Consider the following 24,964-nt stretch of genomic DNA (forward strand, 5'->3'; position numbering starts at 1 on the left):
TCAGTAGGTTGGCATACTTATAACATTTTTCTCCGATCTGGGCCCACTTCTTCAACATTTGTAAATGGTTAGGCTTCATTGAATTGACTAAGTCATTTAGTAGGCACACATTCGTTTTGTTGCTATGGATATATAGCATTATGTATAATTCTCATTGTGTTATATTGATGAGAAATGTCTTTATGAATTATTTAGTGTGACGTTAGCTGTACGATAGGTAAACGAAGTCAATGAAGTTTGAAAACAATGTCGGTGATGATATAAACCTGAAAATAATGTCCACCCTTGAATAGAACTCGGACATGATACATGCCTATGACCTCAAACTTTTCCGGGAACTTGTTCCATAAAAGGAATAACTCATGAATATTAATGACCCAAGGACCTAGTTTTGCGAGCTTCGTAGAAGTGAGCTCTGCTGTAGTTTCTTCACATTTGCACATTGTAAAACAATTAATACTCACAATAGACAAAATGGTAGTTCGTAATACTGGTCTATTTATGTAGAACATAATTTCTGCAACAAGTCCGATTTGTTTCGAATGTTGGCCCAGCTCGAACTTTTGATTAGACAAGCTGAGTTAGCCTCATCCTCGAACCATCAATAATGCGGTTTCGCCAAACTTTATGCCATCTTCATCCGAATCTTGTGCTCTTCCATGGATAAGAGCCATGTTATATGAATAGGTGCAGCATGTTGTATTCATAGACTTCCATACTTTATTTTTATGTCAAATGTGTGTAGTTGACTGCGTAATTATGCACGATCAGTCTTCTCATTTTAATTATCCTGCACAGGAAAATGATTTACATCACGTGACATATTGCAAACACGTGTTTTTTTATTTAAGTTCATTTGCTATTTCTTCTTAAAACTAACATTAAATGTAATTGTTTATTTATTTAGCCTAAATTTAATCATAAATACAATGGGGGTCCACCATTTATATATTTTAAGCTGTCCATGTTTATTGCTGTTGGAATTATAACATATATTCATTGATAATTCTGTCCGAGTTGATAATTCTGTGTTGAATATCATGCCAGGTGGCGGAATGTTTCATCAGGATTCAATTCCCCCAGAAAGCTTTCCCAGCTGAAGGTTTCGTCGCTTACATCCTCGTGTTCAGTTTCCACTTTTTATCAAAACAGCCGATCAGTTAGGCTGGGTCTCTATTATCATGTTTGTGTTCACGAATTTATTCCTATTTTCGTATTAGAAGTTAACACTGCTTTAGATCGGGCTGAGATTACATTTCCGTGTGCATAACTACCAGTCCTTGACAAGCCTGTTGATCTAGTCACACACCTGTGCATTCAAGGCAAACAGGTTTCAAATATCACGACAAAGATTATGTTGTTAGGTGGTAGACTTCCAGGAAATGGAGTTACTGTACACAGACGGACGTCATATAGCTGGACTGCTGCAGGACAAACAACCTAACATGCATATTATGTAATCAGAATCGTACAACGGACTCCTATATCTGCAGAAAGTTCTTTCGATGAAGCTGAAGCTCGTGATATGACTTTCATACTGTTCAGCGTTAAACCCAATTCACTCACTCACTATCAATGCATATAATTTCAAAGATATGTTAAACGCCACGTCATCATACTTATCTCCACTATGTATGTTTTCAACAACCATATGAATCCCTGCCATAAGTCTGGTTTCGTATATATAACCGAACCTTGATATCACGAACCCCGTTACCTTGAAAGTATCGATATATCGAACCTATTCCCCGGTCCCGATCGCCCCACGATAGAAGATGCATAATTATAGATTTGATAAATATGATTATCCTCCTGTTACTTTGTACTGGCGCGGTATTAACATAAGTCAGGTGATTTATTTACCAATCCAGGTTCATTTATTGAATAATAATATGTTTAAATCACATATGTTAGATGGTAACACCACGCAATAGTTCAGTTTAAAGTCGCGTTAGTCCCAACCCACTTAATCACTGTAACATGTGCACCGGTGTTGTAGTTTAGGACAACAGGTACATGTGTACCAGCTATGTTTCATCAACAAACTGTTTGAGCACGGCCTCTCTCTTGCTCTGTCACACACTGCATGTAACTATTTAGGCCAGCATGCACCTGGTGTCACTTCCTTATCGCTTTACAATAGGCAAGATATCTAAACACACAACGTAATAAACCAATGGTCGTTAAGTAGGCCTTGATGAATTCTAAAATGCGCAATATTGAGCTTTCGGAGTATTGATGTGTTCTCTGTTAATGAGAAGTGTCGATGTCGCCTTGTGGTTATCAAATTCGCTCGTAACACCGACGAACATGGTCGTGCACATGCAGACCAAGGTAAGAATATATTTGTTTGTTTATTTGTTTTTTACGCAGCATTATTCCCGCTATATGATGGCGGTCTGTAAACAATCGAGTCTGGAGCATACAATCCATGCATCGACATCATGAGCATAGATCCACTCAAATTGGATACTCTGACATGTATCAACCAAGTCAGCGAGCTGACCACCTGATCCCGTTAGTCGCCTCTTACCACAAGCATAGTCGTCTTTTACGGCAAGCAGGGATTGCTTAAAACCTATCCTAACCCGGATATTCACGGGTCGGTCTATGTATGAGCGACGACATATGTGAATCTCTTGTCAACTGAAAGTTAACTCATTATCATCTCGTTCAGTTGCTGCTTTCAGTAGGCCCTTACACCCTTTATCGGTCAGGGTAACTGTACCCTTGCCTGAAAGAGGTTTATCTCAGAGACCCTTCCTTTCTAATACTACATCATGGAAATTTAAACAAAGGGGAGTAAAAAAGAAACCTTTTCTTCGAACAAGCTAAATTAAAAAGAAACGTTGTTTATTTTAAGTTAATTCTTTTGGAAGGTTTTATAGCATTTAATTGATGAATGATATTTTGTGTGCGATGTTTATCAGTTTCAGTAGTGAAATTGTCCTGTGTTTAGCAACTGCTCTGCTGATTCCTCGTCTCGTTTACAGCTCAAGAGTACTGGAAGAACATTCTTACAATCATGACTTCATTTCCTGGTGACTCTGCATGACCTACTGTGTCACAGCCACCGGTGTCACTGGACGTGAGTTACTATTGTTTTTTCTTAAACATCAGCCGTCTTTTTAACTCTGAGCTCCCATTGTGTTAATTTTATTTCTTGTCACTATTTCCTCAAATCAGAACCCGGGACATCAAAAGACATTCTGCTCTTTTCTTTCCCCTTCTCTACATTTGTTTTACCCATTTCTGAAACTACAACTTTTGTCCATGTAAATTGTGATCACGAGGTAATGTAATTACCACAACAATAGTGATACCTGATTAGGGGGCAGTCGGGTAGCCTAGTGGTTAAAGTGTTCTCTAGGTAGGCCGAAGACCCGGGTTCGATTCCCGACATGGGTGCTATGTGTGAAGCCAATTTCCGGTGTCCCCCGCGGTGATATTGCTGGAATATTGCTAAAAGCAGCGTAAAACCAAACACGCTTCTTCTCACTGATAACTGATTAGCAAATGCAGGGAATACTTTCATAACGTGCGTTCTACAGACAACGTATGTCTAACTTTCAACTAATGAATAATACAAAGAACATATCAATGTATAAATTTTATTAAAGAGTGAGATATCCTTTAAAAAGGTTCCTTTACAAAGTTATGTTATATTTATGAGAGAGAATCGTTAAAGTTCCTCAAACCACACGTGATCGGAGTAAGAATTCATTTTCTGCAACTCAGTCGGGATTGGGTGATCAGGCTCGTTTATATGGTTGATTGTATGTTATTGTGTCCCATTTGAGTAGTTCGATGTTCATAATTGCCAGACTCGATTATTTAAAGACCCCCGTCATATAGCTGCAATATTGCTGAGTGCGGCATTAAATTATAAACAGACGTTCCTTGAAGCAGAATTTATTTGATAAAAAGGGTGTATTATTTACAGTATTTGAAAGAAGCGCCTGCCAGTAGGCCGGTAGATTTTGTTTTTTGCCCGTTGTTACAAACTTGTATTGGTTTTTGTGGCCGGCAGTAAATTTGTGTGTCAATGTATTTATCACAATGACCTGCTGTTTTTTTTAATGGGGCCTGAAGAGCTTAGTCAGGGCCCTTAGCTTATGAAGTCTGTAGGTTGCCTCGGACAGCATGGTAATATTTTTTGTTTAAACACTGATTATTTATCAATTGATCGTTACACTTGACGAAGAATTGACACATTGTACATTCAGAAAAACGTAAAAATCAAGGTCTTCATTTATGAAAATGTCCGTCATTAATGGTAACCAGGTGGAAACTCTAATCAAGAAAAGCAAGAGTCATGCTCACCCATTCTTGTCAAACGCAAGTATTCTGACGTTTTCTCGACTTTGGGAGAAGTATCACAAAAATAATTAAGATAGGAGAGAAATAATATCTCAATATCTTTTATTTTGTGTGTGTAATATGAATCAATCACTCATGCATGCAACTTCAAATGAAATCATATATACAGGTGACGTACATTACAGTCTTATCAATTCTTCATTCTCCAATCACCTACTACGGCGGAAGAGCATATATTTATAACAATCACAACACAACTAATAACATGATCACAGTGACGTTTATGGTCTACATTCAATTCTAACAGTCATATATTTGCAATTTATTTCGCCAGTTTTTTTGTAAAAGAGAAACATTTAAGAATAAGATGTAATATATTTAGATATTGAATTCAGAAATTTTTAGAGTTGAGTCTTCACAATTACAAAACAATTAATAACATGATCACAATAGCGGGTACGGTCTATATTTTGTTCTAACATCACTAATAATATATTTAGACACACTTTTTTTTGTAACAGAGAAACATATAAGAATAAGATTCGATATAACTATATATCTAATTTCAGAAAGTCATCACATTTGAACATATAGTGGAATTCGTCAGCAATCAGAGAGGATAATGCTGAGAAAAATGCTTTCTCTAATTGATGGTTTTCCTCTGATTTATATATCATATGACTGTTTGGTAAAGATGAAAAATGTAAAGTCTATGTTGTGTAATACTGAAAATTTGTCAGTTTTTCAGGAAGACAAACTAAATAATAGAATGTATTCCAGTGTAACGTTGTTTATGGCAGAACTGTTAAAATGCGTGCACAACTAGGTGGGAATTTTAAAAACGACAGCAACGTACATCAAATCTAACAATATAATACATCTGTGTCTTTTAAAAAGAATCAGTAAAGAATAAACGTTATATAGGTTGCATGTAATTAATGTGATCCCACATTTAATGCACACTACACCTAGAAATTACTAAGGTATGAAATCAACATACAGCACAAATGCAACGATTCATTGAGAATCATTCGTGACCAACACACTCCGGCGCAGTGTCCATTTCTGGATCAGCCGAATGTAGGCTCAAGTTCCTCTCGACGGCTTCGATAGTGGCGTACTAAAAAGTACACGAACTACATCAAATTTGCTTGAAACAATTATAAAGTAGTTGATATCATATGACTGAATCTATCCTTTCTAGACAGTGTTAACAAATAGTACATACATTTTATATGAATGATTATACGTTCTCTACTTGATGGTTTTCAACGGAATATATATCATATAACTGTTTGTTAAAAATGGAAAATGGAAGGTCCATGTTACAAACGACATGTGCACTGTTAACAAATAGTACATACATTTATATGAATTAGTTACAATACAGTTATGAAGGAATGCCATATCCGCCATGTCTAGAGAAGTATAGAAATATTTCTAACCATATACCAACAACATTGTGAGACTATGTTAACATACAAACCCCTTGGGGATTCCCAGAATGATGTTAAGGGACATTTTCGGTGTATCAGACCCACAGTGTTTTGCCACAGACTGCTGACTTGCCTGGCCAAGTCTCGATTATGTACAAGCAGCCATCATTTAGATGGAATATTGCTCAGTGCGGTGTTAAACAACAAACAAGCTTGAATTTATAAAGCTCGTTCAATTTAATGTGTTAAGAAAAAAGGAACAGTGACAATCTTATTAACTAATGTAAAGACACGTCAGAGGTGAGACCCAATGAATAACAATATCGAAGCCCTAAGGAAAGCTAGCGACACTGAGGTATAAAGACATATTGTCATGCACCTCACTGTCGCATTTGTAGTAGGATATGTTTATAAATGTGCTAAACAATACGAAGGCGCTCCGCACGGCTTGCATTAGGCTAGTCTGATCTGATTTCAGAATTATCACGTTTGCTCACAAAATACGAGAAAAGTTCGATCACGTGATACGCAAATAAGCCTGTGGAAGTGGTGTAATGCTAAGTCACCACTGCGCCGGAGTATAATGCAAGTGATATGAGAGTGGAATCTGATTTCAAAGGGAGGGACACAGAAGGGACATAACTTGTCATCGCCACTTGCAATCGAGCCACGAAATTCCAGCCTTGTTCAGGAAGGTTGAAAACTAGACTTCCATAGTCAGTTAACCCCCTTGACTCGGGAAGATGACAATGTATACGTGATGGATACAACACAAATATCTTTTGTATAGTTGGTATTTAAAGGAATAAATTGTGTGCGAGTAGCATTATCTCTAACAGGTGTAAACAAAACAATATATTAACGTCACTCATTTAGATCATTTATAAACCCATAATTTATATTACATTAAGTTTTCATTAATAATTTCTGTATTTAATTGCCGAACTCTTTGCGATAGCTTCCTTTTATGCGAGACTTTCCTTTTTCAAATTTCGAAAAAATCGTTGGAATCATATATCTTTGCGTTCTTGATTTGTGGTATACCAATCATCACATAGTTGTGAATGTTATTGATGTATCGATTGTTTATCTCACTGGTCAGTTATCTCTTGTTACTGTAATAAAGGTTTGTGACACGGATCTGACATAACACAGAGGAGACTGTGTAAGCATATCTTAGAGAACCTGCAAACCACCAAATATATATTTAGGGCGATTAAATCCGTTTTACATATATTACCACTGCCCTATGTTTACAATCCACCCACACATATCCATCCGTTAATATGCAAACAAAGCAAAGTAAAACATCGTAAAAGCACTCGTTGTGGAAGCAGATTGTCTCTAATTATGTCAGTGCAAGCTGGTATACATTAGCTTTATACCCCAAAAATATATATGTCTGACAAAGTCATATACATATAGATTGTATTTCTTGATACAAGTTTTCATTTGATACAGGTGTCTTAACTCAGCTGAGCAAACATAGACTTTAATTGTGTGCTTTTGATATGATTCATGAATACCATGACACTTTTGAATGGCCTGAGAAAATTCAGCCATCTCTATTGTTAAATGTCGTCGTTTACAAATAATAATAATTCAGTACACCATATATCTAATTAATCTTTTTGAGAATTACTTAGGTATTTTTATACCTTTACAGGATCATTAGCTAACTTGGTGTGTTACACAATCAAATCCGTAAACATCGCAAAGGGACTGAAATGTCCGCAACACAATGTCAAATAATGAAAGTTTAATAGGTATGTGAATAATATGTTTTGAAATCAGTGATTAGTTAATTACTTTAATACATTTTCAACTCTTGGTATAGTATACCAAGGGATATTAAACAGAATATTGTTTTGGAAATCCAGGTCTAGTTTTAACTCCAATGAACGGATGTCGTAGTCAAGTGGGGGCGTTACCTGAATACAAACGAGCGCACCTAATCTGACAATCGACATATTTCCAAAGTTTTTTAAGCAAACGCATATTGCCAAAATGAATTAAAAACTATTGATTATATTGATCGAAGTACCCATATCCTGACACGCATCTAATAGGCTTGCGCCGTTTCGACGTATAGCTGCTTTCGAGAAGGGGACGAGCCTTGATGTAGGTAACGGAAACATGCGAGTGGTGACAAATGATTGAGAATGAGTAATAAGACTAATGTGTCTACAGTCTTCCAGGTGTTAGATAGTTAATTAAACAAAAATGTGGGATCCTCAGTTGACTGGTCTCTAAGTGTATCTTTGGAAGAATGATGCACTCCATATGCTATGTAAAAAACCTTTTGAACTTTACGACATACTAAGTCAAGTCCGATTGTCATTGTCAAATTAACTACCCAAATGAAGAAATGATTACCTAAACAGGTCTTCCTCAATGCAGTGGACAAAGATGTTGGCTGTTGTTGCATTCTGGGAAGTTACTCCCAGCTGCAGAAATTTCGGAGAGGACATCAAATGAATAGCAAAACGATGACCATGAATGTCCCATTTGGCAAGATAGAAAAAACGGGAATGGGGTACGCTTAGAGTTGTCTCCGGTTCTTTTGTGACTCTCCACAAGACTGTATGAGGGGTGACTTCCAATAGTCAACTTTCCAAAAGTCAGCTTTAGAGGACTATTCCAACAGCTCCAGGCTTTTGTTTCACAACTTTATAGGTACAATAGAGGATACCTTTTCCATTACCAATCTAATGATGTGGTCGGAATCGCACAAAGGACTCTGATTACGGCACAGGTTTATTTCAATGGATTCATATAACTGAAAACGGCTCGTCTCTTTGTAACTGTAACAAACTATTGGTACGTGTAATTTGTCTTCTCCGAGAGAGATACACTTCGATTGTAAATGTTTTCCTATCATACGTGTATGCCACCATGTCACGCAATCAAGCAAGTCTCCTGGTACAATCTTACAGTTTCTTATATTTGTTATGCCCCCGAAAGAAGAAACCGTTTTGATAACAAAAAATAATATGAAATTATTTGGCATCAACTGAAATAAGCTGTTGAATGATGTAAGTTTTCTTTACGTTGTGTCATTGATTAATACCATAGAATATTACAGGACAAAAAGAGTCTCAGGCGTCGGAATTCGCTTTGAAGAATTGCGCCTCTTTGGCGTTCAGGGATCCTAGAATCATGGGCAAGTGTTTTGTCAGCACCATACCATACCGTGGTAAACTCACTCTTTCTCACCCACTCTCTCTTTCTCTCACACTATCTCTCTCACACTATCTCTCTCACACACTCTCTTTCTCTCACTCTCTCTCACACTCTCTCTCATACTCTCATACTATCTCTCACACACACACTCTCTCTCACTCTCTCACTCACGCTTCCCTCTCTCACAGACTCTCTCTCACACTATCTCTCTCTCCCATACACTTTCTCTGTCACACTCTCTCGCACTCTACCTCTCTCACACACTATCTCTCTCACCCTCTCACTTTATCTCTCTCACTCACACACACACTCTCTCTCTCTCTCATGCTTGCTCTCACACATGCTCCCTCTCTTACACTCTCTCAGCTCAATCTCTCTCACAGACACTTTCTCACACTCTCTCCTTCATACTATCTCTCTCTCATTCTCTCTTTATGACACACTCTCTCTCTCTCACACTATCTGTCTCACACACGCTCTCTCTCTCTCACATACTCTCTCACCTCACTCTCTCTCATACTCTCTCTCTCACACTCTCGCTCTCTCACACACTCTCTCGTACTCTCCTTCTGACACACTATCTCTCTCACTCTCTCTCTAACTTTCCCTCACACACTTTCTCTCACTCACTCTCTCTCACTTACTCTCTCTCTCTCTCTTACGCCCGCTCTCTCTCTCACTCTCTTACATTCTCTCTCATGTTCTATCTAACACTCCCTCTCATACTTGCTCTCTCACACACCCTACTCTCTCACACTCTCTTACCTCACACTCTCTTTCTCACAAACTCTCTCTCACACTATCTCTCTCTCTCATACTCTCTCTCATACACTTTTTCTCTCACACTCTCTCTCGCAATAGTATTCGTGCTTGTCAACAGATGAGACAATATCATTATAAATTTCTATTAATTGTGAGGTAGTAGAATGTCCTGGTACAAAGCCGCATTGATATTTGTACAGGAGACAATTCATATTGAAATAGTTGTATAAGTGTTTAAAAACTAATCTCTCCTATAGTTTTCCAAGAATAGATAACAAGCTAATTGGTCTGTAGTTCGAGGGTAATGCTTTGTCACCTTTCTTGTATGATGGCATGACGTGAGCAAGTTTCCAGTTTTCTGGAAAGATTGCTTCTTTTAAAGATTGATTGAAAATTATACATAATGGGATGGCAATACTGTCAGCCAAGGGTTTTAAAAGTCTAGGGTTTATATTATCTGATCCGCTTGATTTATTGCATGGTAGTGACTTTATGAGATCGCTTATTTCTGATTCAGTAACTGTGATATCCGAGAGAGAGGTTTCACAACGTTGACTGAAATCCGGAAGTGGTTGATTTCCGTCATCAACATCACAAATAGAAACAAAATAATTATTGAGTCCATCAGCCTTTTCGACATCGGTAAATGCTGTGGGTTTATTAAGGTCTGTACACAGAGGGGGGATACATGCTGGTGGATTAGCATTTTTGATGATGAATCTCAATAATTTCCAGTAGTTGGTACTGTTTGAGTTCAGATGTGTTTCCAACAAGCCGTTAATGTTGCTATAGTATTTTTCTTTGGCTATCTTTTTCATATTATTAAATTTGTTTCTTTGCTTTTTGTAATTGACAAGATCGTTTACTTTACCAGTTCGTAATGCCCTTTTTCGATAGCGGTCTCTGGAGCGACGCTCCCTTCTGAGGTTATTATCGAACCATGGTTTGTCCGTTGGGCGAATAGTTACACACTTAGAGGGTATATAGTCGTGCATGTAATTTTTTAGTTGGGAGTGGAATTTGTCACACATTTCATTAACGTCCAGTCATTCTTTAAACAACACGTTCCAATTTTTATTCTTAATTTGTATATTCATTTTAGCAAAGATAGCTTGTTTGTAGAGCCATACGTTTCTTCTATATGACTTTTTTATATTAAGATATACATTAATAGACACGAAAACTCCCCTGTGATCCGATACATCGGAACTAAAATCTAGTACACCGGATAAGGAACAATTACAATCATTACTTACTAAAATAGGGTCAATAAGTTTAGCCGAATGTGTTGTAATTCTTGTTGCTTCATTTATAACACTACGTAAGTTCTTGCGTGTTATTATGTCACGTAAATGATGGATATTCGTATTGAAAAGATCTTCATTTAGGTCACCAACAAGGACGATGTCACGGGAAACATCAAGTGCAGTTTCTATCATGTGCTCAAGAACAGTCCAATATGCGGTAGGGGTGTTGGGTGCGCGATAGGTGACACAAAGCAGAAAACTGTGCTGTGGTGAATAAACTTGAAACCACATAGATTCAGAATTAATTACTTCCAAGTCTGTTCTATGCTTGACACTAAGTGAATTAGAAAAATATACAATTATACCACCTCCGAAACAATCCCTGTCCCTCCTGTGAGGTTCGTGAGAAGAGATCAAGGAGCAGGTCGGCTGACTGGATGTTGGCGTCCAGGTGAGATTCAGTGAAGCATAACACATCGAAATCGCAGATATCATCGTAGATTTTAGTCAATGGGCGATCTTTTTCAATTTATCTTCCCTTCACTAACCCGCTAGGTACGCTGACCCGGACGGTCCAACCTTAAACTGACGGCGCATGTGGTATGCGCGATACGAGCACTACACGTTACAATGACGCCTATAGACAGTTAACTAGTATAACCTTCACCTCTGTCGGCAACGGTCACGCTTGTGTGTGGACAGTTTATCTTTTCGCCTAAAAAATTATTTATCTATTGCCATGTCCGGAAACAAATGTTCTTTGATTTAATGATACATCAGGGATGACCACGACTGATTATATTGTATAGTTAACCCCTAGATAGGCGTTCGAAGCGATGCGGTGAGATCAGCTGATCGTTCATCCCAGGTCGCTTTGTTGACGTTTTGCAATCGGTACTAAAGTGTTGCCCTTGATGTATCAATATCACACTTTTAAAAATTAAGTAGATTTTGTATACGTTCCTCCTATATCTATGTTGTAGCATCGCCGAGCAGGCTACATCATATGCATGCATTTCAGTAAGTACAGCTGTGAGGCGATACGGTACGCGAAATGTTAAGGTCTCATGCAACGTTGCCCGTTGCCTCAATGTTGTGAATATTGACAGCAACACATGTAAGTATTTGTCAGATATATAACAGAGAGCAATGGGAAATGTTCTCAAGAAATTGTAAGAGTAACAGGCACTGTAAAATTACGTCATCAACTAGATATCATGATACAATGTTCAAAATAAAAGAAATGGAAATAACTGAAATCTGTTTTGATATTTAAGGGTTAATTGGTGCATTTTGTAGAAAGGGATTTTATGTATGAACGGTGGCTGTTTGTTGCCAAATACTACCATGATCATATTTCAATATGATCAATGAAAGATATATATTATTTGGGCCTTTTTTGAATTTTACAAAGTAGAAAGAAAGATTTCAGACACAGAGGACCCTATATATTTCAGTTAAAATACATATTCAAGAGTATTTGTACCAACTACAATTTTTATAAGATAAAACAATATATTCATACTAATTGTCAATCTCTATAATGTTGATTGTATTAACAATGCAGTGTCTACATCCAGTTTGCATTGACAATAATCATATGATTGTGACACAGTTAAAACTGATTCTTAACTTCATGAGGCCTTTCTTTTTATGTTTCCTTGTTCTAATCTGATGTTTCAAATTCCAACATAAACAAATTATTAATGTTATTCTTTTTTCTCTTCACACCAAAAGATATCTGCATTGCACAATTACTCTTATTTTATTTAATATCTTGGCACACTTGTCCATGTGTACTAGTATTTGATTACACATGCATGACTCTTTAGCAGTCATCTGTTTCTGAACTGAATATTATGCCAATAAAGATAAGTAACGTAAAAAAAGGACTCTGGTATTCTTTCAGGTTGAGAGAATCAATCAATTCATTGTGAAAACATTTTCAATTTCTTACATAAGTTACTTTGATCTTGATAAGATCAAAATAGATCCAAATTAAATTGGGGAGATTAAATTATACAGTCTAATTCATTTCAGCCAGTCTGTCTAAAATCCGGTCCTATTTTTCAGGCAATAATAAATTAATGAAAATTTAAGAAAGAATATATACCTTGCTTGAGTGAATCAGTCAATATGCATATTGGCTGAAATTTTTAGTCAAAATACATATTGGGCCTGATTATAGACACTGACTGTAACATATGTAAGTATAATCTGTTATATTCAAAAACAAATAACACAAATAAATCCATTTATCTACATGGAATGACTGTGGGGTTTAATTTGCATTTATTTAACCATCAGAAGATTTGATGATAAACTTTCTAAATTCATATTTGCTAGATGATAATAATATCTACAAAATATACTTAATACTACAGGTGTCTTGAAGTACTGTTGAATGAAAATCAGGATACTTAGATACAGTAGGGTAGTGTGTGGGTTTGTATGGGAAATAATTTGTCAACATTAAAATAAATATTATGTTACTAAAACAAGAAGATAAAACTATGATTTTGATCTATTTATGCATCATACACATTTTGTGGGGTAGCTTGTATGATTTGTTGTTTGTTGGGACAAATCTCTGTAATTTACTACTATTTTAAGAGCATGAGTATCAGAATTCTGTAAGAAATGATGGATGAATGAATTAACACCTGTGATGACTCAAAGCGCTTTATGGTGGGACACATGTTATAGGGGCAGAATAATATGGGTAAATCTCTTATTTCAAAGTATGATGAGCGTTATGTATATTGCAACTGAGTAACTGAGTGCTTAATAGATGCATGATAGATGTTCATTTGGCCCATTTCTAAAAAAATAATATAAATTTAAATATTCAGAAGCAACTTTAATTTTGATATAAAAAGTAACATTTAAAATCAGTTGTTTTATTATATTGAACGTTATTTCTTCTTAAATTATTTGTAAAGGCACGGATGTAAACTTACTATATAGATCATTGGTAAAGGCCTGTCAATGATGTCTGTGTGCTGCAAATGTTGGCGTATCAATAATTTTATTAAATTGAAGTCCATGGTAGTATGAGTTTGCATTATTTCATCGATGGAATATGTAAGCCCAGACTGACAGAATGCCTCGCTGTTTTCTGACGTAGAAAATACCGTGGCAATATACCATTTTTCATGACGTTTTTCCCGCTATATTCCAGAATGACAATTCGTCTTGTAGTTGAAGACTCAACAAATGTTGATATTATAAACTAATAATCACTTCCAAATATGTGCTAGTTAAAAATATTCAGTTGTAAACGACCGTTTTTGAACGAAGGTGCAACAGGATAACTCTTTAGCTTGGCTCCGTCTCTACATGTCAGTCGTTGTCGCAGCGCACATTGATCCGGGAACCATACCGGAAGCGACAGGTTGGACCGTCGCTTACATCATTTCAAAAGGAGAGTTATTGCCCTTTGGAACAAAAAGATCGCCCATTTATGCCGGATACTTCTAATATTCAAGTGGAATATGCTTATATCATTGGTTGTGTTATATTCTTTTTGGCCGGGATTTGGATGAATATCACCAGCAATGAACAATAGAAGGAGGGAGATTAATTTCATATTTACGCACAGGCCATACGTCTTGACAAAACAAAGGTGCAGTATGTACATCGTGGAATACATTTTGAAATGGATATATACTTCATTGGTAAAAGCGTGACGCCTGAGGTAAGTTGGCATACATTTATTATAAAATATTCCAATCGTGGCCCTGTATGACATGATGTCAATCATTGCCTAATTTGGAGAGAATAATAAGTCACTTGCTTGGTAATTGTGCGATTTTCGTTTACACCCTTTTGACAAAGTAAATATTTCTCCTGAGCATTGCTTATTTTATCGTGTTTATATTTTTACAGTCAAAAAGTGCAAATTTTTCACTTAGGAAATTTATTAAACGCCTTAATATTCAGTTATTTTAAAAATTTACTGAAAAATATGTCCATCTGTATTATTGTGACATCAAAGTCCAACCATTTTATGTTTAATATCATCACCGAGAATCTGAAAATGGTACGGTGAAAAGTACATTTTGATATTGTTCGCCTTCTTATCCTACCTAATAATCTATTGTGATGTTTCTAGGCCCTTTTGATCGTCTTAATCATTTTTAGTCAATCTGTTAAAGAAATGAACAGATTTTTCAGTCAAAATGACTGAAATATTCACACATTTTATAAATTGCCTGAGAGAATCACATTTGACAAATTGACTGTAATATATACACGCTTACAAAGAAAAAGACTAATAATAACAACGACTATCGCGCATCGAAGAATTTCCAAACCAAGATGTAGAGGAACAAGAATGAATCTGTTCAATGCTACAGAAAATTAAGGAAAACAAAATGCAAATATCATAATTACATCCTACCCAATTTTTGTGTATAATTTTAGGCAGGTTCCTTGTTCGAGGAATGTATCCGTGAATATCCACACAAAGGAACAATATCCCACACGTCTGTAGCTGCACAAAGAAACTTATTCGATGCCACGTGTCTCTGTAACAATCAAATATTTTAAAATATATAGATCGTTTCGGGATATTATAACCCGTGTTCGTTTCTCAACTGATCACTTAGATTGTTTCAGGTGTTTCACATAGGTGTCAAGTCACAATGGTAGGCTGAGAAAGCCCACGTGACAACTATTTTCATAACGTCCACGGTTCCTAAAAAATCGATTTAGTTAGATAACAATGAGCAATCAATCAACCTAATATCGGTTTACCCTTTGAACAAAGTATGTTATTTTTAGATATGAGTTTATTCCCTTTGTTTTAGTAAACCTAGACATGTAAACACTAACTTTTGACATATCCACTGAGCAAGATATCAGTGATAAATCAATCAACGTATTTTCTGCCTTTGATGACAAGTAACGATTCGTTAATTTACAAAAAAATAAATCGACTGATCATTCATCGGTGTCCTTCCATTAGTTGGACAGACGGTTGTTAGACACCTTAAAATAACAACTTTTCTGGTTGAGTGCACAACAAAGTGCCATGCTGTTACCTTGATTGATAATGGAATGACCCAGATATAACAAAACAAAAAGACGTGTTAAGTCAGATGTACTTATTTTATAAACGTTCAACATCAACAAGATCAACATCTGAGAGATTTCTGGGGAGAGCAGGCATGGTGTGGCGGCGCTGTCTGTAAAGGGCACTGCTGACGCTGGAGAAGGAAGGCAGAAGGTGTATCTCGTTGTCATCTTCTTGTGCTAGCTGGTCATTGTAGAGGGCGTGCATCTTGGTTGTTTCTTCACGGGTGCGCTTCCGAAGTGTGCTGATGAACTTGAGTTTGTTGACATGTTCTGGTGGATGGTTGTGCGGAGGAAGTCGTCTTTGTTGTGCATCTACCAGTGCAGGTCTTGATAACACACCTCCAGTGGGTGCTGGTCTCTCTTTCTCGATTTCGGTTGTAGAGATATCCATCGAGAAGAATCTGAGGTGTGCCTCTCTGTGACATAATATATTCCACTTTCCTTAACCCAGCCATTCTGATAATGCTACCATGATCTGCCAGTAATGATATTTATATCACAGTTGGTTAAACTGAGAAGACTCTGACAAACTGATAGTAAAAGATGAATAGTTTTAAATTAAGAATGTTATTATATAACAAGCAGCTAAGTGCAAGTGTAACTTGAGTAGTTGTCTAGTTGAGGAGTTGTTCATTGTCCACAAGTTTTAAAGATTAAACACTATATATTGGATTAACATAATAACTTATAATCAGAGTACAATATGCAACTGGAATAGCAATCTAGTAAATAACTATAACAATAAATAAGTAGAAAATAAATAGAGAAAGCTCAAATAATGAACCTTGAGACATGCCTAATTAGTTCACTTTGTAGGACTGTACCATTGTTGTGGGTACTTGTGGGTACTGCCCTAATTAATCCCCTACAACTGGCTGTCCAACTAATGGGAGATAACTCACTCATCTCTTGCTGGGTTGCCAGTGCATATTACATAACACACATTTGGCCTCACTTCAAACCTGGATTTAGATTGAATAATTGCCGCAGTCACAATAAATTCCAAATGGGAACCTTTGTTGAGTGGTGATACCACTAATTATACCTGTAATAAATTCATTAACTGAGCATCAAGTAAATGACGACAAATACACAAGTGGAGGGTTATACCAGAAAACGTGGATGACAACACGGGAGTAGTAATCGTATTATCGACGTAATGCGAAATCCGAAAATGCTTCACTGCATGGTTACTTTTTTTAATTATTAAACTATAACCATCTGGGGTATTTCCAAAAGATGACATCCGATGAGCTCCTCCGTTCTTTTTGTCTGTTTGTTTAGGCTGAAGAAATTAATTAACATGCGCCCTTTATTGACCAGGGTTAACCAAGCAGTGTTAAAAAATACGTAAAACAAATATTGCCCCAAGTTTATTTAGCTGTCCTTGTCAATTTAGACGGTAGCCCAGCCTCTTGTCACGCTCAGTTGCGTTGCGTATCATTCGGGTATTCACGGGGGGAAACAATAACAAAGGCCACAACCAGTCCCAGGGAATGTCAGATATCTGTGAGCGAAATCAAACTAATCACGACAATACTTGTTTCATTCCCCTGTGTACCTTGAGACGTCATGTGCACGTCAACTGTTGTGAGATACTCATTGATACGATGCATGTAATCAAATAGCAAACATATCACTGTTGAATAATTGTTTGTTTCATTTTGTTCACCATCAAACATGGATATATTAATGCTCTTGAAGAAGAGGTTTATGTTGGGGAACTATTTTAAACTGGAAACACTGTTCCAACTATATCAAGGCGAAATATGTAACGAGTGTTGATATTTCGACAGCAAAAGTTGTTTTTCTTTCCGAATCAGTATTACAAGTTGCGTTGCTTTTTATGCCAAACGTACAATAGTTCGTTTCATTTGTGATGATGAAGATGACAGGATGACATTTTGCGTCCCTTTGGCGTGCAAGGATCCTATAATCATGGCTCGAAATCAGATATTTCTTGATTATCATACTTGTTTTGGTTTCAACAAAGTGGGTTTCAACAAAGTGGAAAACCTTTGACACGTGCATCACCTAAAGCTTTCCTCGCACTTCAAGCAGACACAACACGATATAGATGAAAGCAGCGTCAGACCCAACGCATTCACTGTATATTGTGCACCAATGTGACAGTTTAAGACAAACTGTTTTCAATAAGGGAGGTAACTAGTACGTGCATACAACCTGTGTTTTATCAATGCACCCGGCCCTACACGCCGCCTCCTATCCGGTTAAAGCACGGTCTCTCTCTCTCCCACACACACAGCTCATATCGATCTAGTTCAGCATGCAACCTACCTTGTCGCTTCACAATTTGCAAAACACTTAAACACCCAACACAATACACCAATGATCCATGTTATCTAAAGGAAACACAAACCAGGATCTCATGCTCTGTGTTCGCCCTTTATCTGTCAAGCTAGACATGCGTAAATGCTTGTTTTTCCGTATTTTTTAAAGTGTTTGTATGCATGTTTTCGATAGTAAACGTTGATTCCTGGTCAAAGTAACATGAAGGAGTAGTCGATACAATAATGCGTTGCGGAAGAAAAAACGTTCACAGTCAGTAAATTTGTCTCTAACGGGTTTTCCTTCTGGTTTGATTGATATTTATCAACATCTTTTTGTTTTAATTGTTCAATGAACAATCTGCACAGTGATATGTACACAGTACTACATGTTGGGATACATTTAATGTTCTCTCTTGACCAACACATTGAATACTGTTTAACAATGAATATATATTTATCATTTAACTAATACTTATCCGTGACATAAGCTTATCACATAACAACATGCATACCATACACCATTGACATAAGCATGTTAATTAGATATGCAAATTAGATAACCAGAAGTGGGACATTTTTCGCCGGTGCACGTGAAGAGGTTTTTATAAACAACATGGATGCCTTTGGTGTTGGAGACAATGTGGCAGATTTTTAAAAAATTCCCTGTGGCCAACGTTTTATCATCGAAACACTATCATTCCAATGTTCGAATGTTCGCAGAGGACGAACACGAAGCCTAAAGATGCCAAAGGTAGACTCGTGGCTGTTGAGAATCGATGGTGTGATCCTAGACAATCAAAACCAAAAAACAACCAAGAAAACGGTTCGAAACGGTCTGATAACTTTCTAAAAGTTTAAAGGTCTAAACTGAAATTCGCCAAATGCATGAAATATCCACAAACGAACTAGACACACTTAATGTGGACCAAAATGTTGTCTAATGTTCCCGATCCCTCTCGGTGCCCTGTGCCGGTGTATACGTTGTATGGCTCCACGCGTCCACCCTCCTTCGGTCGAAATGACGATCCCTTTTCCACAGACACTTTAGGCATGACTGAAGCCTTGCGATTGGTGATTTATTCACTATCGTATTGTGAAACACAAATTTTCCTCTCTCATGGAAAATACGTGAGAAGCCGCCAGTGACAAAACATTGAAACGACACACAAGGCCTCCGTAATCACCTTGTGCAAAAGTTTAATGACAATAATATTCCCCCAAATCAAATAATGAAATTGACTGGTTACACAATATCCATTCTGTGAACAATTACTAGCATGTTAATCCTGACTAGCACAAGTAAATATTCAACATTATTTCACGAAACACTCAATCCCATACTGTGACAGCCACAGTTGTTGATGAAACTCCCGTCTTGCAGAGCGGCCCCTCGCGCAATGTCCAAATCGCCAAAGACAACACAGTCATGGGTCTCAATTTATACATGTTTCTGAGATGTCAACTCTACATAACTGTTGAAAACATAACGATTAATCTCTTTAAAACTTCAAGTAAAAAAAAGCCAGGTTGTCAATGAAAGTGACATTGACACCGTCTAAAGCATACTCAGACCTCGCTTGCCATAAGACATTCTTCAAGCGAGAGTGTTGTTTGATTCGAAAGCTAAATATCAGTGAAATTATACCTCAGATAAAATCAAATGAAACCGAATCGTTGTTGTTACCTTTTCAATAATTCTGCTGATCTCTTTAAGTATTTTATTTAAAATAATCCGAGGAACATTTTTCTCAAGCGAAAGAATATGCCATGAGTTAACAGGTTGTTTGTTTTGGTTCATGGTAACCACACTTGGCAACAGAAAACATGTGTCACTGTATGTAATATTTCGACAAGTTTCTGATGCTAATTTTAATGCTTATAGATATTTCCGGATCCCTGTCCTGTTAATCAGTATTTGCCTCACGAACGGCTCGGCAATTATATGTTGTCATAAAGCTGAGCTTCCTTTAACCGCGCTCACCCAACGTGAAAAGGGATTTTAACTAGTCTAAACTAGTATAATATTTTTAATTAGAATAAATGCAAATTCTTAAATATGTTTACAATAATTCATTTACAATAACATATATCACTAGAATGGATGGACAGATAAATATAATATGAAACGAATGCAAATCTTGTCTGTAGACTCATGTATATTTATTATCAGCATCCGAATTGCCATATAGATTATGTTTAAATTGATTTCGAGCATGCTACAATATTTCACAAGTTTGTGAGCATAACCTTTTGTTTATTAAAAGAACATCTGACAACCATTCTTTACATTAACTTACATTCAAGGATGTAATATCGATTGCTATAGGGATCCTAATTGTTATCAATGCCAATACAGTTGACCTCATGACAAATTATCACTTTGAAGAACTGGACAATTGCTGATGTAGGGAAAAGCAATATTTATCCATTCATCCTTGACACGTTGACAGTGTCATAGTGTATTGTTAGGTGTAACTCTTTAACAAGGGTGCTGGACCATGTGATTTTTGGGGGGAGGGGCAAGTAACATATCATCATTTGTCAAGTAAAAACTTATGTCAAGGGTGTGGTTACATTTGGCAATTACATATCAATCTGAAGGGCGTGATTATCAGAAGTGACACAGACTGCGTGAGATGAGGTTTCATACAGTGCATCTTCAAACATCTTCAAAATTGTTTCTGTCAGCCCGCTCTTAACAGAAAACGTAATTGACAAACAAACACTTATCCATTTGCCTTGTGTGGAATCAGTTCTATGTTACCATCGTAACATGGTGTTATGTCATTGGTAGATAGACAGCTGGTTTATTGCTGCCGAGTAATGGACACGGTCACAAATAATGCAGCACCTTTTCCAGAATACTTGGCATAAAATAATTTCTCTCTCTTCAAAAGAATGTAGTGTTATTAAATCTTTATTTTGTGCATGGATATTGCTTAACGCCTCAGCCATCACTATTTCAGCTATGTGATGGTGGCATGTAAATGGTCTAGTCTGGAATACATAAACAAGAGGTTGATATTTTGACGAACGTCCACTGACGTCCGGGGATGATGATAGCCAAGCTGCTCGATCTATTTTGTTGCCTTTTACAAACAGCAGAGGTTGTTGGGGACCAGTTGTGATTGGGAATCCCTAACGGTTAATATCTATCACAGACTCAGAATATCGTAAAAACTCCTTTTTACATTAATTTGTACTTAATCGATTTTGTGAAACATTTCATTTGGCGTGACTCGATTTCTTGATTATGTAGTCATGTTGCAATGTAAAGAACCCAAAGTAGTGTATCAGCAAAGATCCTTCTCAATGGACAACAATAACCCCTCACAAAACCCAGATAAATAATCGCATTTATAGTTACAAATGAAAAAAGAGCGTTTGTAATAATATCAATGTGACAAACTGCCAGTGGCCTCTTTCGTGTATGCAAAATGCACGGGTTACAAGCTCAGGCCTAAACACTAATAACGTCACCTCAACATGCTATATCCATATGCGGATAGTATATCAACAATAGAATAATATTTGAGCTTTTTCATTGCAATACAATGATAAAGTTCGACCAACAGAATTCACTGGTGAAATAAATAGCAGTCATAAATACTTATGAGGAAAAACAGCTCTATTTTGGTCAAAAAAGTATTAGAACCAATGGAAAGGTGTGATGACATTTCATCATTAATAGTGACGAAACTTTTAATCAAGGCTGATTGACAGAATACTCTACAACCTTACGTGTTGGGTATTTTGAGAACGGGGAATTACTCGAAGAAAATCAGCTCTATTTTTGGAAAAAAATTGTTTGTTCGAATCAATGTGAAGATGTGGCAACATTTCATGATTTATACTGGCTGGTCCTATAGCAAGCCTTGATTGACGTGTTTTTCCACAACCTTACGGGTGTGATGTATTGGGAATGAGGAAGTTCTCCAAAACCTGTTTTGAAATTGCTTTTTCACAAATTGATGAGAACATTTAAAGCTAAACATTTGAACAAATAATGTGGTAAAGTTATGTTGATGGTGAAGTTTGATTGGATTTAATACTTACATATCATGTGTTTCATATAACCACTGGCACATTTTTATATAAAAAAACAATCAGATAAATACATTATTCAATAATTGAACATTTTATCCTTCATATCCAAAGCACGTGATTCTCGCGTTGTTTACGTGTCTGATATGGTGATAGATGTGAGGTGTTATATACTGACACAAATTCTTTGTTGAATACAAACGGAAATACAAACCAAGGATGTGTATAAAGATATTGCAGAAAAATAGATATGTACGATACGAGCGATTACCCTAAAGATAATCCCTTGTACAGCGTGGTAAGTAAAAAGGTATTAGGAAAGATGAAGGATAAATGTGTTGGAACTCCTATTGCGGATTATGTTGGATTAAGACCTAAGATAATGGGGAGATAAGAAAACCTAAGTTCTGAAGAAGTATGTAGTAAAAAAGCATATCAAACACGAACAGTATAAAGAAGCATTATTCAATGGTAGAAAATTCAAACACAAGATGGACACTTTAAGAAGTATCAATCACAGGATATATGGATAAAGAATGAACAAGACATCATTATCCCCCTAAGATACAAAGAGATGGACTGATAAGGATGGTATAACTACCTATGTTTATGGTTATGATGGTAATACTGTATCGCTCGGAACTTCTCATACAAATCCCCTGCCGGTCCATCTTTAAGATAATATAGAATAGGCTCACCTGCTTTCAACCAACCGACCAATGTTTTATATCTTAAGAGACTAAGTCGGATGCACAATGTTGGCCTCCTTGGAGTTCACCGGGCTGGTATAAATATCTTTCACTTACTCTATCCGTAAGTTTTTGTTCATTGCCTCTTCTCAGTGCTGAAGATTCAGAAGTCAAAGATTTCATTTTAATTGCATCGGATAGTTACTTCCCAATTAATATCGTTACTTAATTATTCAGCGTTGATACAACAGCTGATAATCGTGTCACCCATTCAGTTGATCTTAATCGGTCTGATTTCATTTCAATCCCATAATGATATCCAAACAAACGTTCAGCTAATAACCAGTTTAATCTTTCAACAATAACTTGATGAACTTCGTTGTAAAAATATCGAACTTCTTCCTGGGTATGTAACGCGAAGCTAGTAAGTATGTTTGCTACATCGCTTGTTTCTTTAACCAGTGGCTAATTTTTGTATTGCTCCTATGCCTATCCTCGCGGTATATAGTAAATTCTATCCATTATTAATTGATATTGATGTTTCTTTTAATACGATACATGACGATCATTGAATCGCATCGCGGTTTTTGCCCACGATTGCCCTTGTAGTCTCATGATGATTTTTGGTGTGCATCGTCGTATTTGTATAAAAAAAATCCCTCTGTAGTATCAGTGTAGGGGGGTAAATCCAGCGGAAGGGGTCTAGAACTGTCATTCCCTGAACTACTTCACGGCTGAGAAAACAGTCATCAACCCCAGCGCCTCCCTCTCCGGATATCCCACCATCTTCTGGACTCCCTATGAGATTTATTCACCAACTTTTCCAGCAGCAACAGGAGATGGTGAAGAGCATGTTAGAGACAAAGCTCTCAGTGCTGGACAAAGATATGACAAAGTAGAGCCGCACGGTATCCAAGGACCACTCCACGGCAACCAAGCCAGCCAGCCAGCCGACCAGCCAGATTGAGACACCGTATGGTGGTTACACGGAATCCATGGGCCTGCCTTTCAGACGACAGTTAGAACACAGTAAGGTCGTTGGACGGACTCCATGGGCCAGCCGCCCACGGCTATCCAGCCAACCGACCAATCATCCAGCCAGCCGACCATTAGATCTACATACGGCTACACCACCGACTCCATGCCGACTGTCCAACCACTCTGTATGATCTTCACCAACCGCCAGCTCCCAAGCCAACCGCACGGACTACACAGGATCATCCAGTCAACCGTTCAACTGACCGGTCAGCCACAGCATGGCTACCATTACTCGCGGACCTTCACAAACCACACGGCGGCAAATTATACCAGAATCATGGACACTGTAGGACGACGAACGACACGGGAGCTACGAAAGGTCTCTCAGAGGCTGAAACAGAGTGCAAAGAGCAGGCTGACGACTCACCCCAGCGGAACTACACAGAAGGTCACACCTTTGTAGAGTTGTTAGAAAAATTGTATGATCTTATGCCTGTACTCCAACCTCCTGTGACAGAGAATTCGCCAACCCGGATGCCAGAATATGGGGAATGTCATGCTCATCGTCTCAACACGTCCATCAGACATTACCTTTACAGTTACACTGGCAAGGTAATAGACCAGATGTCTGACAGTCTACACAAGCTCAAGCATCATGAAAACTACCTTTACCTCCAATAAGTAAAATAGGACGCACGAGGCTCCACTTCCTGGATTTCCAAGTGTGGACGACGATTTCTACAAGTTACCCCAACACTAGCATCACGTTACCTACTTCGCGGATTAAGGGTCTGACATCGGTTTCCCGATACTCTATGGATATTGGCGCTTACATTAATTGGTTTGTTGCCGGAATCAGACACACATTCCACATTACAGCCATCCTATGAGTGAATATCCAGAGACACGTCCATGACCATTATGACCTTCATGAC

At 37.3% G+C, this 24,964-nt stretch overlaps 1 protein-coding gene across 1 annotated transcript in view; it reads left to right on the top strand.

Annotated features, from left to right (window-relative positions):
• Positions 1 to 2,193: 2,193 nt before the first annotated feature.
• The window catches only part of LOC139471224 (ankyrin repeat and KH domain-containing protein 1-like), a 220,333-nt gene continuing 197,562 nt past the window's right edge, over positions 2,194 to 24,964 (top strand). Inside the window, exons 1-2 of the mRNA XM_071253516.1 lie at positions 2,194 to 2,334; positions 2,994 to 3,088. The gene's annotated coding sequence lies outside the window, so the exon portion shown is untranslated. The remainder of the gene's footprint in view (positions 2,335 to 2,993; positions 3,089 to 24,964) is intronic.

This window comes from Haliotis cracherodii, unplaced genomic scaffold, assembly GCF_022045235.1.
Source record: "Haliotis cracherodii isolate W230 unplaced genomic scaffold, xgHalCrac1.p SCAF_22, whole genome shotgun sequence".
In the NCBI taxonomy this organism is placed as follows: Eukaryota; Metazoa; Mollusca; class Gastropoda; order Lepetellida; family Haliotidae; genus Haliotis; species Haliotis cracherodii.